Below are 17000 nucleotides of genomic sequence, written 5' to 3' on the forward strand. Positions count from 1 at the left end.
GCAGAGCGATCTAAAAGAAAAATAATTATAGGAAATTGATCATTAAACATCATACAGCTACAGCATCATAATGAAGCTCGTCATAGATGAGCATAACTCTTTCAGAATACTTCTTTTCCTGGAAATGAGAACACTGGAAAAAGGAACATTCAGTAATGCTGAACTCGCTAGAATCTCATGCACAAAGGATTCAAGAAAACTACTAACCTGGCCATACAAATCACATCTTGTGGTCTGAATATCATATGCTGCAATTTCACTTCCATAATAATCTGCTAATATCGAAAGCTCAATGGCACCTTCAAATCAAACATAAAGTAAAAGCAAACACAATAAGTCAGTGAATAACCTAAACAACACCATGGTTGTTGCTGATTGTGACCCAACATATATACAGGGAGCAAGCGGATAAAGGAATAACTATGGCAGAGGTAGATGCTGCTCATATATACTACACTTGAAAAGCCAGTGGTTGCAAGATGATTCCTTAGTTTCATATAGACAAATTTACCCATGTTCTTGTAACTGTCTAGCAGATACAAAAGCATGCTTATTTAGGGAAAAAAAGAAGTTCACCGCACCTCCCCACTTCTCTGGGTCCTGAATCCAAGAACAATAATCTTGATTTGACTTCCCAATAAATGCCTCGGAATGTTTTACCGTATCACTTGCTACTGTTGCTGCTATAGCCTTCAAAAGATGATCGATCACAATGTTCAGAAAATTAATAAATAACAGAGGCAATAAATAATGTCATTTATGAATACAAACTTGCCTATGAAAATATATGGTTGTCACTCTCATGCCTGGCAATAATGAAAATTTGATCTACATACTTCAATTGCTGTTAAACATTTAAAAACCTATATAAAGTGTACTTGAATGAACATTCACATAAAACTATTTTCAGTTGAAAGCATAAACTTTTCGAAACGATACTGGGTAAGAAATAAAGCAGAGGAAATTTTAGTTTCAAAAATGACATTAATTTTCTTTCTTCATTTGGAATTCAAAAATAGCGTAGATAAAATCACCTTCTGTCCAATTACTCCAATTTGGCATACCCCACAGCACAAAGTGAAGTTGGCCGTGTCCGTATAGGTCTTTTTCCTAAAGAATAGCAAAGAAATCAAAACTTGATAATGTATAAATAGTGAACATCAATATTCCATAATGAAAGAAAATAATTCATCACAGGATAAAAAGTAAAGTCAAATAAATTGCCTCCAAATTGATAATAACTATAGTATCTTTCGACAAAATATGGGATTATCCCAAGAATATATCTTGATTTGCTAATATCTTTGCTGAGACTTTATTGTAATACTTCTACAGTATTCGTGTGGAATCAAGATGCACTTTCATCGGGTAACTCAATTTTCTGGAAATTAAGTCAGCCTCATCTTGGTCCTTGAAAACGCAATTCCTCATATGCATGTAAATGCACATATATTGGAACAAAAAACCGTGTCAAAGAAGGCAGGGATTCGGTAACCTAAATTAAATGTCCTCTTAACATAACTAATATCTAGACATGAGTCTCACTGTGCAGTAATGACCAAATGAATCTGAATAATAAATTGGTCAATTAAACAGCAGGTTAAAGAAGCTTGAAAATAGTCCATTAACATGTTAAAAAAAAAAAAGTGTTTCCACCCGATAAATAGCTGGAAAACACTTGTGTGCTTGAATATGCTCATCTTTCTTAGAGTTCAAAAATATCATTTATCACAGGAAATGATACCTCTATGACCTAGAATACTACCTTTGCTGCTCCTTGACAAGTTTCAGAGCTAGGTCTTCTGCTGGCCCAATGGTCCTGCCCTTCTGTACGGGAAATATAGTCTGATCAAACTCCTCTGGAGCTCCCTCAAATGGAGATATCTGCAGATACAACATACAAAAATCAAGCACTCATAAGAGAAGCACCAATAGAAGGGAAAAACTTATGAATTCATGAACCAACATGAAAGATTAATTAGCATCATTCACATAGCAAAAGGATAAAGCAAGTTCTGGGGGACTTTATATACAAGCAAGTTCAAGAACTTTTTTGCATATGCGAGTTTAGTGATTGTTTAAAAATTTTCTGATTTAACAACCAGCCGAACAAATAAGAAAATAGTTATAGGAAGTTGATCATAAAACATCATACAGCTAAAGCATCATAATGAAGCCCGTCGTAGATGAGCATAACTCTTTCAGAATACTTCTTTTCCTGTCTATGAGAACATGGGAAAAAGGAGGGAAAAAGGAACATTCAGTAATGATGAACTTGCTAGAATCTCATGCACAAAGGATTCAAGAAAACTACTAACCTGGCCATACAAATCACATCTTGTGGTCTGAATATCATATGCTGCAATTTCACGTCCATAATAATCTGCTAATATCGAAAGCTCAATGGCACCTTCAAATCAAACATAAAGTAAAAGCAAACACAATAAGTCAGTGAATAACCTAAACAACACCATGGTTGTTGCTGATTGTGACCCAACATATATACAGGGAGCAAGTGGATAGAGGAATAACAATGGCAGAGGTAGATGCTGCTCATATATATTACACATGGTATTATTGACTTCCCAATAAATGCCTCGGAATGTTTTACCGTATCACTTGCTACTGTTGCTGCTATAACCTTCAGAAGATAATCAATCACATTGTTCAGAAAATTAATAAGTAACAGAGGCGATAAATAATGTCATTAATGAATACAAACTTGCCTATGAATATATTTGGTTGTCACTCATGCCTGGCAATTATGAAAATTTGATCTACATAATTCAATTGGTATTAAACATTTAAAAACCTACACAAAGTGTACTTGAATGACTAGTTTGTGAGTATACAGGAGGTAGATGCACAGCTGACAGCTCAACTAAGTTTCCATATAAATGTATTCCATCCACAATTAACTGAGGCCAAAAGTATTTGACTAACCATCCCATGCCAAAAGGTGATATCTTCATCAGAAGCATAAAAAATCTCATGTTTCAGACTTTGACAAGTATCAAGATGTGAACATGATAACATACAGCTCCAGACACATGTCAGGGTCATGCCATGATGATTTCATTATATACCCACCCACTAGAAGTTCTGGATAAGATCCCTTGAAAAAAGATAGCTGTAGAATCAGATGCCACTCACTAAAAAAGGGGTTGATTCTAAAAGAACATGGGCACGAAAGAATTTCACTACTAATTATCTGCGCACTTCAGTAACTATCTTTACAACCTTTTCCATTCAGCTTATCATTTGGAAGAGGCTCACTTAAGAACAAACCCGGTAATCAAATAACATCCAATAAAATCTTTCAAGACTTTAAATCGTCACTTATGGAACAAAAACTCCCTTCCATTCAGTGCAGTCATGAGAAGGTACAGATATTTACACAGATAAGAACTTAATAGAATAGATCAACATAGATGTGGAAGCTAAAAGAGTTCTGTAGGTACAGTTAGAGAAGATATAGCATCCTATATTAACCAAATACATGTCTCATAGGAAAGATCTAATGGAAAAAGAGGATTTTTATAATTGACCTAGGTAGTTAAGTTACAAAGCCATGGCCGACCCTCCACTGCACTAAAGATTTGTTCCAACCCACCTCATATGGAACATTCTCAGAAGAAAGAACACAATCGAATGGCCATGAGAATTCCATCCCACTTCTCCCCACAAGCTTAATCAACATTTAAACAAAACATCAGCAATATACTTCCAAAATAGAAGAAACGTGTTCATAAGAATTTCTATATATTCTCAACAGTTCTTCTGTATATAATGGATTAGATTGCAACGAAATCAAAAAAATTAATTAACCAACTCAACTCTGTTTTCTAGAATTCTAAGTTATCTAAATTAGATACATGTTTCCATGTTTCCAAAAGTCTTGATATTATTAATCGTATGAATAACTAATACGCAACGCTTTACAAGAGCGCCATCTAGGCCATATCTTCCATCAATTTTTAGAAGATCTTGCTCCATTTTGTAGCAAGCACAATTTTCATTTTTGGCCCCTTGTGCTTTCAGACTTTCAACTTCTCTTGTTAGTCATTCCTAGATTATCAGACCATGTACGTTGCATTTGTTCTCAAATTAATAAATAAAATTAAAGACTGACACGTAGCTGCGGGATTGGTGGAGTGTGTAATTTGCAGTTAAACCTTAATAAGTTCAAGTTTGATATGATGTATGTATGAATTATATAACATTTTTATGAGTACGTTAAACCATTGAACTATTACCCCCTACCAATCCCCAAAGTTGTATTTAAGCTTTTCAATCAAATACTCCAATCACACTGAAACAAATTGAAATCATATAATTTGAAATCGACAACAAACAATGCTGTTAACAAAAATAAAATGTGAAAGATAAGAACCTGTCTCAATTCAGGAGCTTTGTTTTTGTCATGTTCCATAACATACCTGTAAATGAAAAAAGGCAAGAGAACAACGATCAAACAAAGCCCCAAAGCTCACTTTACTAAACATAATAACAAGTTAACATCAGCCGCTGCATATCGTCGCCGGGTCATGCCGCTGTTGATGGCCCTGGTGAGGCGTGTCGTGAGGTAGTGGAGGGGAGAGAGTGAGTGAAGAGGGAGAGGGAGCCATGAGGTGAGGGAGTGAGTGAAGAGGGAGGAAAGAGGAAATTGGTTTTCCGTGTGAGATGTAGGGATGGCAAAAATGCACACGGGGACGGGTACTCTCGGAGATTTTTCCTATTCTGAGAGGATACGTGGATAATTTTATACCCAATTTCTTATTTAGAAAGGAAATAAGAAATTTTTTTTACCCAATTTTTTATTTAGGGAGGGGACGAGGATGAGGTGAAATTCTCATCCCCTACCCATTTCCCCATTTTAATTTTTAATTTTATTTTAATTTTTTAAAATTATTAGTAAACAAATATTAAAATTAAAATTATAAATATTGGTACAAATAAAAAATATCAAAATATTTATATTATTAAACTTTTAGGCCTAATTAACTAATTAAAGTCCTAAATTTTTATTTACGACATTAAAAAGACCGAGTAGATTCTATTAGCCAATTTTTTTTTATTTTAATATTCTTTAAATATTTTAAACTTAAATCTATTTTTTATTTATTTTTAGATGTTATAATTGCCCACAGCGAATCACAATTTTAATATCTAATCTAATATTTATTTTTGATTTGCTCCAATTTAATTATTGTGTTGTAAAGGGAATAGTCCACATTTATAAAGTGTCCACGCCACCATTGAAAAAGTTAATTTTGAATCTAAATTCGATTTTATTTGTAATAATTTTGTATTAAACTATTAATTTGTTCATGATAGTTTGTAAAAGAAGTTTGTATTCCGTGCATGTTGCGTTATTTACTAATTTAATGTATGTGACTTTTATAATAGATATTAATATAAGATATATTTTGAACTTTATTCTTATTTGAATTTTTTATTTTAATATGATTAACTCAAAATTGAAAAAAAATGTATTAGTTATTCGGGGATCGGGGACCCTCGGGGATCCTCTGTTATTATTCGGGAAGGGGATGAGAATTCTCTCAAGTAATTTTGACGGGGACGGAGACATACACAAAATATCGGGGATGGGTACGGAGAGATCGGTCCCCGCCCCTCCCCTTCCCATTGCCATCCCTAGTGAGATGAGAGCCCTTTTTTTTTTTTTTTCCCACAAATATATATATGGCTGGGTTTGATATGTGTTGTAACCGTTTCTCTAGGTTCCAGTTTTATAAATTTTTTTATTATTTATTAATTAAATTTTGAATCCAACAGCCATTTTTCCTGCATGTATCAGATACATGCAGGTATTGTAGCGTCAGCCTGTTACTAGATCTTTCATATTTGTACTTGTTGTTTTGTATGTACTTTTAAACAATAACTGAAGTGTTAGCCAATAAAATGAAGGACTTTGTTCTTCTTGCGACTATCCCAAAACCAAAAATTACTACAAGGCGACAAAAAGAATAGTACTGCCAACTTCCAATTAAAGAATTGACGGCAGAGAGCGCTTCCTCGGACGATATCCTGTCTACTAATCTCAGTTAACTAAGCAGTCATCCTCGGGGGAAGCAGACGGTTATGATTACTTACTTTGTCCTGATTCATAGTTAACTAATAAATTTAATTGAGTCGCTCAAACAATTCAAGGCCTTGACTTGAAAAACACCCTGTTCTGTATATCAAATGGCAGCGAATTTTGCAGGTCATGGCACAAAAAGATAAGGCTTTCATGATTTCCAATTTATTATTTGACCTAGAGTCCACTCGGAGCTACTTAGTTACATGAAGAAAATAAGAAACTGAGGTTTAACACCATTGATTGCTCAAAATATATTGAACAAATCGGTCAATATTGACAATTTGTCATTTCACATCTCCCTTTTTTTTAAATATTTCAACTTTATTAAGGGTTGTGTGGCAGTTGAAACCAAAGATGCGCCAGGGTCTGCAAGGGGTCTATTACAATTTATAGATGGGTTCATGATAAATAATATTCTCAAGTAATAGTTACTGGCACTTATATACCCTGCCACATCGATAATCAAATAGATAATTGCATATTTGCAAAATCAAAAAATTTGGAACATTCAATTCACATTGCACTTTTCATAATTAAAGCTTTAGGCTCCGGTTAAGATTGTGGTGTCGAGGCTTAAATGCAACTACTAATGTGATAAAATAACTCTAATTATGATGTAAAAGTTCATAGTCAAGAGATAAAGTCGGAAAAATCGAAGCTTGAAGTCCACTTTACTAATGGAAAGCCATAGTGGGGCTGGAACCATTAGGAGTTCGTGATGTTAAAGTCCTGATGCTAAATCTCACTTGATCAACTGGACTTGGTCAACTCTATTATGATAATATCCTCTGATATATAGTTGGCTTATTTCACTATAATAATGCAGACCGCCAGGGGATAGAGGGACCTTTACCGGTTAACGACATTGAAGACTTAATGCTTTTCGTGTGTACAATCCGAACGCAGGACATTATAAATAGCTAGCAATGTAATAACATTCTCATAAACAACATTCTCATAAACATTTCATTCTCTTATAATTTCTATTCAGATGTACAGCAATGAAACCACACATGAGTATGTTACTATTTTTGCTGCCCTTGTTTTCCTTGAGTTATTTGTCATAACTACCGAGATATCGCCATTTGCTTCTGCACTGGCACCTCTGACACGGGTTGCATAGAAAGTGAGAGAGAAGCTCCTTTAAAGGTGAAGCAAGATTTCAAAGATCCTGCAAATCGCCTCGCCTCATGGAAATATTGATGATGGAGAATTTTGTAAATGGCTGATGTTGTTTGTAACAACTTCACAGGCCGTGTCATTGAGCTCAAACTTGGAAATCATTTCACTTATATCGGATCTGTTGCTGAATTACATGCTAATTACAGGAAGTCAAAACTGGTCGGTAAGGTAAGTCCCTCTTTGGTTGATTTCAAGCATTTGATTCACGGAATCCAGATTCCCATATATATTGCTTCTCTTGAGAACCTAAGATACTTAAATCTCTCGAGTCAGATTTGGCGGATGGTTCCACACTAACTTGGAAATCTCTCTTACTTCCAATATCTTGACCTCAGCAATGTTGTTGGCAGCCTCAGTTTACCTTATTGAGTACCTTTCTCATGCAAAAAAAAAAATAATAGAAAAGCCCGGTCAGGCCAGCCCGTCTGAGAACCGGCCTTAAGCATGCGGGCTTAGGCCCTTCCGTCTATGTGGGAGCCTAGATGTAGGTCTAAACTTTGCAGGACCCTCTTGTAATGGGTTTAAGCAATGAAGTCTAGGCTTAGTCCTAGCCCACTTATTATTATCTTTTAAAATTTAAAATTAAATTAATATATTAATATCTTAAAAAATAAAAAATGAAGTAAAAAGTCTTAGTCTTTGTGTATTATTTGTGAACTGTGGTTTATTATGAACTTATGATGTTAGTATTTGCTAGTGCGCTTGTTGAATTGTGTTGTTTTGGTACTGTTTTTTTTATTACGAATAGTGTTCTAGTGAGCACATGAAATTGCATATTATTTGCAAACTTCATCTTTCTAGGGAGGTTATGTCCTTTTTTTTTCAAAAAAATGTTGGAAGATTAAAAAAATTAAAAAGATATTAAAAATCGCAACCCATCTAATATTGGACAGGCCTATAGCGAGGATGGCCTGGCCAAGCACTGCCCATCCATTTGTCAATCGTATTGGTTTCCCTCAGGGTATTTTTTGGCACACCACATTACACGTGATTGCATTACTATTAATGCATTGTAATATCATGTTTGTTAAATTTTTCTATTCACATCATATAATACGGGTTTAGGTAATACAACATTGTTCACATTAATTTTTTTAAATTTCTTTAATTAAAATAATAAAAAATAAAAAAATGTAATATAAATAAAACTAAGAACGGAAATATGTTGCTATACCAGCAATAGTTCGAATGCTGTCGTTCATCAGTGGACGCTGCCATAACATCGTTTTTGCACTAAAATTTAATACAATTAGAATCATTATTATCGATGCTATGTAATGATGTCATTATTACCAGTAAAAAAGCTTTGTTTGCCATAAATTAAAAAATTTTAGAACTGAGACTTTGACTATAGATTGACAGCAAATGAAAATATCTTTGTTGGTAATAGTTGCATTATTATGTAGCCCTGACAATAAAGATTCTAATAGTACCAAATTCAGTTTAAATGATACTAAAGTACGATGGCCAGCCATGGCTTGTGGTGGCCGGTAGTGAAAATTTTATATTTTAATTACAAAAATTTAAATTATTAGTTGAATATAAATAATACCAAAATATAAATGAATCTTGAATTATTAATTTAATAAAAAATTTAAAATAAAAATTTTAAAATGTCTAGATCTTTCTTCTGGCAGATTGTGTGGTTCTATCCCTTCATCTTTAGGGAACCTTTATTAATTTTAAAATATAACTTGTTACAAAAATTTAAATTATTAGTTGAATATAAATAATACCAAAATATAAATGAATCTTGAATTATTAATTTAATAAAAATTTTAAAATGTCTAGATCTTTCTTCTGGCAGATTGTGTGGTTCTATCCCTTCATCTTTAGGGAACCTTTATTCTTTTACAAGTTTTGATACTTTCTGATAACAGCACATTGAATGGCTCTATTCCTAAGTCTCTAGGGAACCTTTCATCTATGATTGATCCATATATTTCTATAAACAGTTGGATGGTTCAATTGTCCCATTCAGTGTTATGGCAACTGTGAGCAACTCTACATAAACGCTAGATAGTAGGTACAATGGCATCTCTGTTTCTTGAGGATGCATCAATTGCAATCAAAGGGGTGACAACTGAATATAAAAAAAACCTTTTTCATTTTCAAAGGAAAGATGAAAACACTCTTAATTAACGCAGAATATCAATTTGCTTAGAAGTATTGACTTTTCCAAGAATTATTGCTCAGAACATATTACAAAAGAAATGAGTGATCTTATAGCTTTACAGTAATTGAATATGTTGCAAAAAAAAAATTTACTAGGAAAATTCCAGAGAATATCACTTCTTAAAGAAACAACTTTGCGGTAAAATCCCCTCAAAGTATGTTAATTGTAACATTTATGGGTTACTTGAACTTATCTAACAATAACGTGATTGTGAAAATCCCCTGCGGGCACTCAACAGCAAAGTTTTAATGTAACATGTTGCACAGGCAACAATCTCTGCGGGGCTCCCAAATTGTAAAGAATGTATTTGTTCGTGAAGATCGAAATGGAAATAGAAACGAGGATGAAGATGAAGGGGATTGGTCGTTACATGTAAGCATGGCACTTTTGTGGTGGGATTTTGGTGGTTTGTAGGTCTATTATTTTAAAGTAAAGAATTTATTTGTTAATAGATATCTTAAATTAAAGAAAACACATTAGGCATCAATTTAGGTATCTTAAAGTATTGAAAAAAACGATTTTGAAGATATCTATGATCATAGATCTTGAAATCTCATTTTCATTCTTTTGGCTATTAATTCTTTTCTTTTATTAATAAATCAAACTTTATTTTTTTCTCCTATTACTATTCTTTTCCATTTATTCATCTTAGGCTTGTTATTTTAATAATAACTATGAAACCCAAAAAAAAAAAATGTTTTATGGTTTTCATGGCTGGTAAAAATTAATTGACATTTTTTATGGTAGGTTTTTTTATCTCTCATTTGTAATGACAATTATAAAACTGATTTTGAGAAGTTGAGCAACAAGTGTCATTGTTTATTTGAAATTAAAGGATAAACGTTTGAATTACCTAATCTGAAATTGATGAATTGGAAAAGAAAAAGAATTAGGGTTAATTAAGTAATTTTATAAAAAAAATATGTTTATAATAAAAACTTAATTTAAATAAATGACTCAGAGAAAAATTTAGCGAGTTCAAAGAGTCTTTTAAAAACTGCAGTAAAATAGAAAAAATTATAAAAAAAGTTACAAAATTTATCAAATATTATTTTTATAAAGAATTATGAAATAAAAAATTTATTAAATTTCTACTTTAATCCCACAGGAATACTTAATGTCCCACCATGTTATCATCATTCAATGTCTTATTGTCTTTGCTTTCATTGACTTTGGTCTTCCTTTTCATTAACTGTGCAGCCCGTGATTTCTGAGTCAAAAGCGTTAAAACACAAAAAGCACGCACAATTAACAGATGGGCCACTGATTTCTTCATCTTGGAAGATAATTTTTTCAGCGAGATCGACAAAAACAAAGTTAAAAGATCAGAAAACGAGTGCCCCTAACAAATGCAATTCAAGCCGCGGAATTTTTGTTGGACTTATCGCCACTCGTGAATCCTCGAATCATCAAACGAATAGCAAAAACATTTCAACATCAGTTGTCACGTGGAGAGGAACCTTTTCTCGCTTTCACTCCTTTTTTTTTTTTTTTCACGCGTGAGAAATTTCGGTTTCATCATAAATAGTTAAAGATTAATGATACAATCACAAACTTTTGTATAAATTTATTTTATATAAACTGACGTAGCATTAATTTATTAGTTGAATGAAAATATAAAATAATAAAAATAAATCATGTGGATCAAGTGATATTTAATTCAATTAATCTTATCATACCACATCAATTTATACAAAATAAATTTATACAAAAATTTATGAATATATCATTACTCATACTTAAAATCACTCACGAGTGTCAACTTGGCTTTGCAATTCGTGACTTTTGAGCCGGGCTAACTTAACTTATAACCCATAAGGCACGCTGAAACACTATTCAAGGGGCCACTAATTTCTTCTTCTTGAAAGATAATACAAAAAATATGAGAGAGAGAGAGGATGGGACCGTGCAATTAAATTTAAATTTCAAGTGGGCAGTCCCACTCCTACCATCACTATCTCTTATGCCAGTCAAATTTAAATATGAAAATAGGAAAATCTCACCATGTCTCTATGATAATGTTATGGGCTGTTTCACTTAAGTTTTAATTCTCATGACCTCTTTTAATAGATAAGTCTTGGGTGTCAAAATTTTCAAACTTTTAACTTCTATAATTTTTTAATCAAGTAAATGTTTATTTAGTTTTTTTATTTTAATTTAAGTTCTCATTTAATTCTTATATTTTAAAAAGTATTTTAATATACTTTTATTATTAAATATGTTACATTATTATCCTTACTTTTTTTTACTTTTATAATAATACCCTAACAATAATATTCTTAATATTAATTAATTTTTCTAAAAGCAATAATAGAAAATTAACTAATTATTTATTACCAAATTAACCAATAAATATCATTCTAAAAGAACTAATATTTTTTGTCCTTTAACATAAATCTTACTAATAACTATTTATAAATATATTAATATCAGCCAACTTAAGTAATATTTAATATTATCTCAATAATCTTACTAATAATTGTATATAAAAAATTAATTTACCAAATTAATCCTAAAACTTAAATAATAACATAAAAATTTACATTAATTTTTATTTTTTTAAGGCTAATTTGATGAATTAAATTTTTTCTTTTCATTAATATCTCCAAGATTATTATTGTAAGGTATTATTATAAAAAACAATTAAAGATTGGAACCTAATACAATTAACAATAAGAGTGTTTGAGGTATTTTTGAAAATATATAAATTAAAGAAACTCTTAAATTAAAATAGAAGAACTAAACTCATATTTGCATTTTTTTTATTATCAAATAACAAGGTAATGTTAAAAACCTATTAACAGCTTTTTCATTAAATCCGATGGCTGAATCACAAAAGGAGAAAGTTTTGATTGGATCCAAATAAGAAGAGAGGAAAATATCTGGCGATTCTGAGTGGACCTGAAGGAGCGACTTCACGCTACACGTTCAACTAAAATTACATTACACCTCTGACAAATTTAGGAGTAGTCTTTCACTTTCCCATTTTCTTTTTGCTGCTTCTTAGAAATTTCGGTTTCAATAGAAATTTCTGTTCGACTCCATTATCAATTAGTCATTGCCCGATTATCTTCTCTTTCATTGATTTTGTTCTTCATTACTTATGAGTCGAGCTAAGGACTGACAAAAAAGTTTGTAGCTTAACTTATCTCCCATAATGCACGCATAAATGTTAATTAATGGGCCACTAATTTTTTTAAGACTTCTTCTTCCTGAAAAGAGAATTTTTGCAGCGAGGATAAAGAAAAACCAATTCAAGTTAAAGATCATAAATGAGTGTCCCTCACGAATACAATTCAAGCTAATACTTCGATGAATGTGACGTCACTGATTTGTAAAGTTTCCAGGACTATTAAATTACCTCAATATAAAAAAAAAAAGAATATCATCAATTTTTTACAAAAATTTTTCTCACATATTAAATCAATACCAAAATTTGGTGAAAATTACATCTTATCACTTAAAGTTTACGCTTTTATTACTTTACTACCATTCTATTAAAAATAAGTTAATATTTAATATAATAAGAGTTAAAATTTGATTTTGCTCTTGGATTGTAAAAGACGATTTCTTCATTTAGAAGGAAACAAATAACAAATCCGACTGTTGCATTGGCCCTAGTTTTCTTGGTTGTCACTGATGGGGTCTTCTCTTAAAGTTAATGAAAAGATGAGCTTTGCCCAAATTGATGGATGGAACAAATTTGGGGCTTTGCCTGCTATCACAGTAAGAGTAGCGAAACCTCCATGGCTTCCCCATTCGGTGTTTAGCTAAGTATGTTACATGAACTGGTTTATTTCACAATTGAAAATGGTGCGCTTTTCCTTCAACTTAGAAATTTCTTAAAAGCCCTTATGACATCAAGTTTTAAATTACATAAACAAAATAGTAGTAAAGTGATAACAGCGTAAACATTAGGTGGTAAAATATATTTTTCACCAAATTTTAATACTGACTTAACATATAAGAAAAACTTCGATGGAAAAATGATAATATCCTCTTAAAAATATAATTGCAATTATCAGACCCGACTAATCTCAACAATTTATCCAAAAATTTTAGTTTTCAAAGAATGTGGAATTTATGATAGAATGGGTACTTTTTAAAACTTTTAAAATAATTGATATAGATTAAAACGATCATTTCCTGACCTAAACTTTTTCCAAGTAAAATTCATGTGGCAATTGGTGATTAAAAAATTAAAAAATTAAAATAGTTGAATCATACTCATATATTATTACTAAAAAACACGACACGAGTTTTAAACTTGGAAATGCTCACATTATGAGAGAAATGAGAATCCTAATATAATTGATATATTGAGAAGAAAATTATTGAATAATCTTTTGAATAAGTAGAATTGTTTTACAATGACTCTATCACAATCACATTTAAAAATAAAGTTATTCTTTGAACCTCACATCACTATTCCTACATGACGCAAGATTATAATTCAGTAATTTAAGATTTAGCCTCCGTTTGGGATTGCTTTTGGGAGGGTTAAAAGTGATTTTAAAAATCTAAAAGCTAATTTTGGTGTTTGGTAAAAAAAAATCAAAATCACTTTTGCCAGAATCAGCTCCTCCTACAGCCGATTTTGAAAAGCTGGGAAGGAGTAACTTTTAGATTCTGATTTTGAGAATCAATTTTATCCTTTAATATAATTCCATAAACATCCTTACAATTATTACTTAAACCCGAAATTATCCTTATTTAAATTGGAAATAAAATCAATATTTTAATAAATTTTTATTATAATTAACGCACACCTTTTGTTTACCTTATTTCTTCATATTTTGTGTTCTATCAAAACTTCTCTAGTGCAACAAAGCAAGATCCAGTACGTGTTCCATCACCATATTCAATAACAGTAAGTGATTCATCACCCTTTTCATGCATATTCAATGTAATTTTTATTATAATATTTGTTGTTTGTCTTATTTGGGTTTGTTTATATATAAACAATTCTATGCCTATGCAATTTTTATTATAATATTCATTGTTTGTCATAAGGGAAATTCCTTCAACTATCAAGACGCTTTGTTTTTTTCATAAGAATAGTTTGTGTAACTAAAGATACAGGGCACAAAGCTATAGAAAGTGCTACGTTTATGTTGCTTGGCAAGAAGTTAATATGCTAATTCCACATTTTTATAAAAAAAAAAAATTGTTTGATTCAACGAGATATTGCACGTGTACATTTTTATATGTATAAGTAAATTTCATCCTACATTATGTACATTTTAGTCATTTATTTTCTTACAGCAGTTTAACAATAAGATTTACCAAACACCCATAACTGCTTTCAAAATTCACAGTACTTTTGAAAATAAAATTTACCAAACACTTAACTGATTCTCTTCACAGCTGATTATTTCTACAGCAAAGTTAACAGCAATTATTTTAAAAGCTGCAGCATTACCAAACTGGCCCTTAATCAAAGTAATAATCTCTTCTTGCGTCGGTTATAAATTCTAAAATTTAATTATATCCTTTGACCATAATTGCTCCAACTCAAGAGAAGAACATTTCTAATAGAATTACGAAATTCATTACTAGAAATTTTTATAAAAGTTATGAGATTGGAAGTTAGATCATAGCAATAAATCCCTACCCAATACAAATATGATTATAAAGGAAAACAAATATATTGGGGCTAATTATATTTAAAAAAGAAAAAAATAACTTTTTCAGTCGTAGACAACTTTCTCACAACAACCATGAAATAATTATTATTTACACGTATTCTTATATTGATAACTATTGACATCATCTCACAACAGTCATGAATTAAAAGCGCAACCTTTCAATCTCATTCTCAATCGTATTGCAAATAAATTACTCTGTATGTATGAATTAACTGTTGAATTTATTTCGATAATTTTCGCAAATAAAAGTAGTATAAACATTATTATTATTATTATTTAGAAAACGAGCTTTCTTTCTTTTGCTCTTGCATTTGCTCTGTATTTAATCGCCGTTCAATCTCAATCTCTTGCAAGTTTATTATTATTATGAAATTCTGTAGGATTGCATGCACTTGACGCCTTTGTAAATTTTTTTTTTCGGAGAAAATTTTAAAAATTTAGTTTTTTCATCATCCCTAATAAAAGCGAAATGAAAATAGTGCTAATTGTAACCCGTAAAGCACGCATAATTAACAGGCCACTAATTTCTCCTTCTTAAAAGAGAATTATATATTGCTGAAAGAGAATTTCCATATTAGCCAATCATAGGTGATAAAAATTTTCAATTTCCACATGAGATATTCATAATTTGGAGGGGGAAATAAAAGTTATGAGGTTAGAAGTGTGATCATATGGAATAAATTAATAGGATGATTATAAAGAAAAACAAAACTTACTACAATCATTAATTACGATCTAGTGTTCCTGAGTGTGGACCTGAAGGACTGGCTTGACGCAACGGGTTCACATAAAATTATTGCTCCTTTCAACAAGTTATGAATGTAGTCTTTTCACTCCTCTATTTTCTTTCTTGCTGCTTCTTCGAAATTTCGGTTTCATTATATATACATGGAAGCAGCTATGAGTGTTCTTGCATTATCAGTCCAATTAATCACCCACTAACAATCTAAATATTCTAGTCTCATGGAAAGAATTCCTTCTCCCCGGATGATGATCAGATTTCTCTTACTCCATTGCTTGATTCTTTCCTTCATGATTGCATCATCCAACACTACAAGTATTACCACAGACCAACAAGCCCTTCTAGTCTCATGGAAAGAATTCCTTCTCCCCGAATAATGATCAGATTTCTCTTACTCCATTGCTTGATTCTTTCCTTCATGATTGCATCAGCCAACACTACAAGTATTACCACAGACCAACAAGCCCTTCTTGCCCTTAAAGGCCATGTAACTGATGATCTAGCCAAGAAATTGGCTAGAAATTGGGACACAAGTAGCTTTGTCTGTAATTGGACCGGCATCACTTGCGATGTCCGTTCTCAGAGAGTCACAGCCTTGAATATATCTGGGTTAAATCTCACAGGCACTATCCCTTCTGAACTTGGGGATCTTTCTTCTCTTCAAACACTTGATCTCAGTTTTCACTGGTTTTCGGGTTCCATTCCCGCCTCCATCTACAACATGTCTTCTTTACTTTCTATTAATTTTACAAACAACACACTATTTGCCGAACTCCCACCAATTTTTTTTTTTTAGTTGTCTTTCTAGGGTCCAAAATCAGATAAAGAATTAGAAAGATGGAACAATATCTATAATCTTGCAACACTTCAAGTCGCAGGGAAGTCGTCTTTGTTGGGAGAACATGTGTCTCCCGGTTCGAGTGGGGACTTCTAATATGGGTTGTGGTACGAGCTTAAAGGTGCCTCCCACAGTTGGGGCCCTCCCCAGGATACCTTGCCCTCCCCAGGATACCTTGTGGTTAAGACAAAAAAAAAAGGCAATCAAGTTGAGACGTTTCTTCTGGCATGAAAAAAAAAGTGTTTCGATTTTCAAAAGGAAAGTCTAAGCCAGATTAAATCCTAGCCTTAGAAGTTAGACCGTGTTTG

At 31.9% G+C, this 17000-nt stretch overlaps 2 protein-coding genes and 1 pseudogene across 11 annotated transcripts in view; 1 reads left to right on the forward strand and 2 right to left on the reverse strand.

Annotated features, from left to right (window-relative positions):
* The window catches only part of LOC102622255 (uncharacterized), a 32243-nt pseudogene extending 27540 nt beyond the window's left edge, over positions 1-4703 (reverse strand).
* LOC102610474 (reactive Intermediate Deaminase A, chloroplastic) overlaps positions 1-17000 on the reverse strand; it is a 65939-nt gene that overhangs the window by 25946 nt on the left and 22993 nt on the right. For both annotated transcript variants that reach the window (XM_052433194.1, XM_052433193.1), the window contains exon 8: positions 4394-4439. The gene's annotated coding sequence lies outside the window, so the exon portion shown is untranslated. The remainder of the gene's footprint in view (positions 1-4393; positions 4440-17000) is intronic.
* LOC102612354 (LRR receptor-like serine/threonine-protein kinase RGI2) overlaps positions 1-17000 on the forward strand; it is a 37829-nt gene that overhangs the window by 11360 nt on the left and 9469 nt on the right. The gene's annotated exons all lie outside the window — the stretch shown is intronic.

Source organism: Citrus sinensis, chromosome 9 (assembly GCF_022201045.2).
Source record: "Citrus sinensis cultivar Valencia sweet orange chromosome 9, DVS_A1.0, whole genome shotgun sequence".
NCBI lineage: Eukaryota > Viridiplantae > Streptophyta > Magnoliopsida > Sapindales > Rutaceae > Citrus > Citrus sinensis.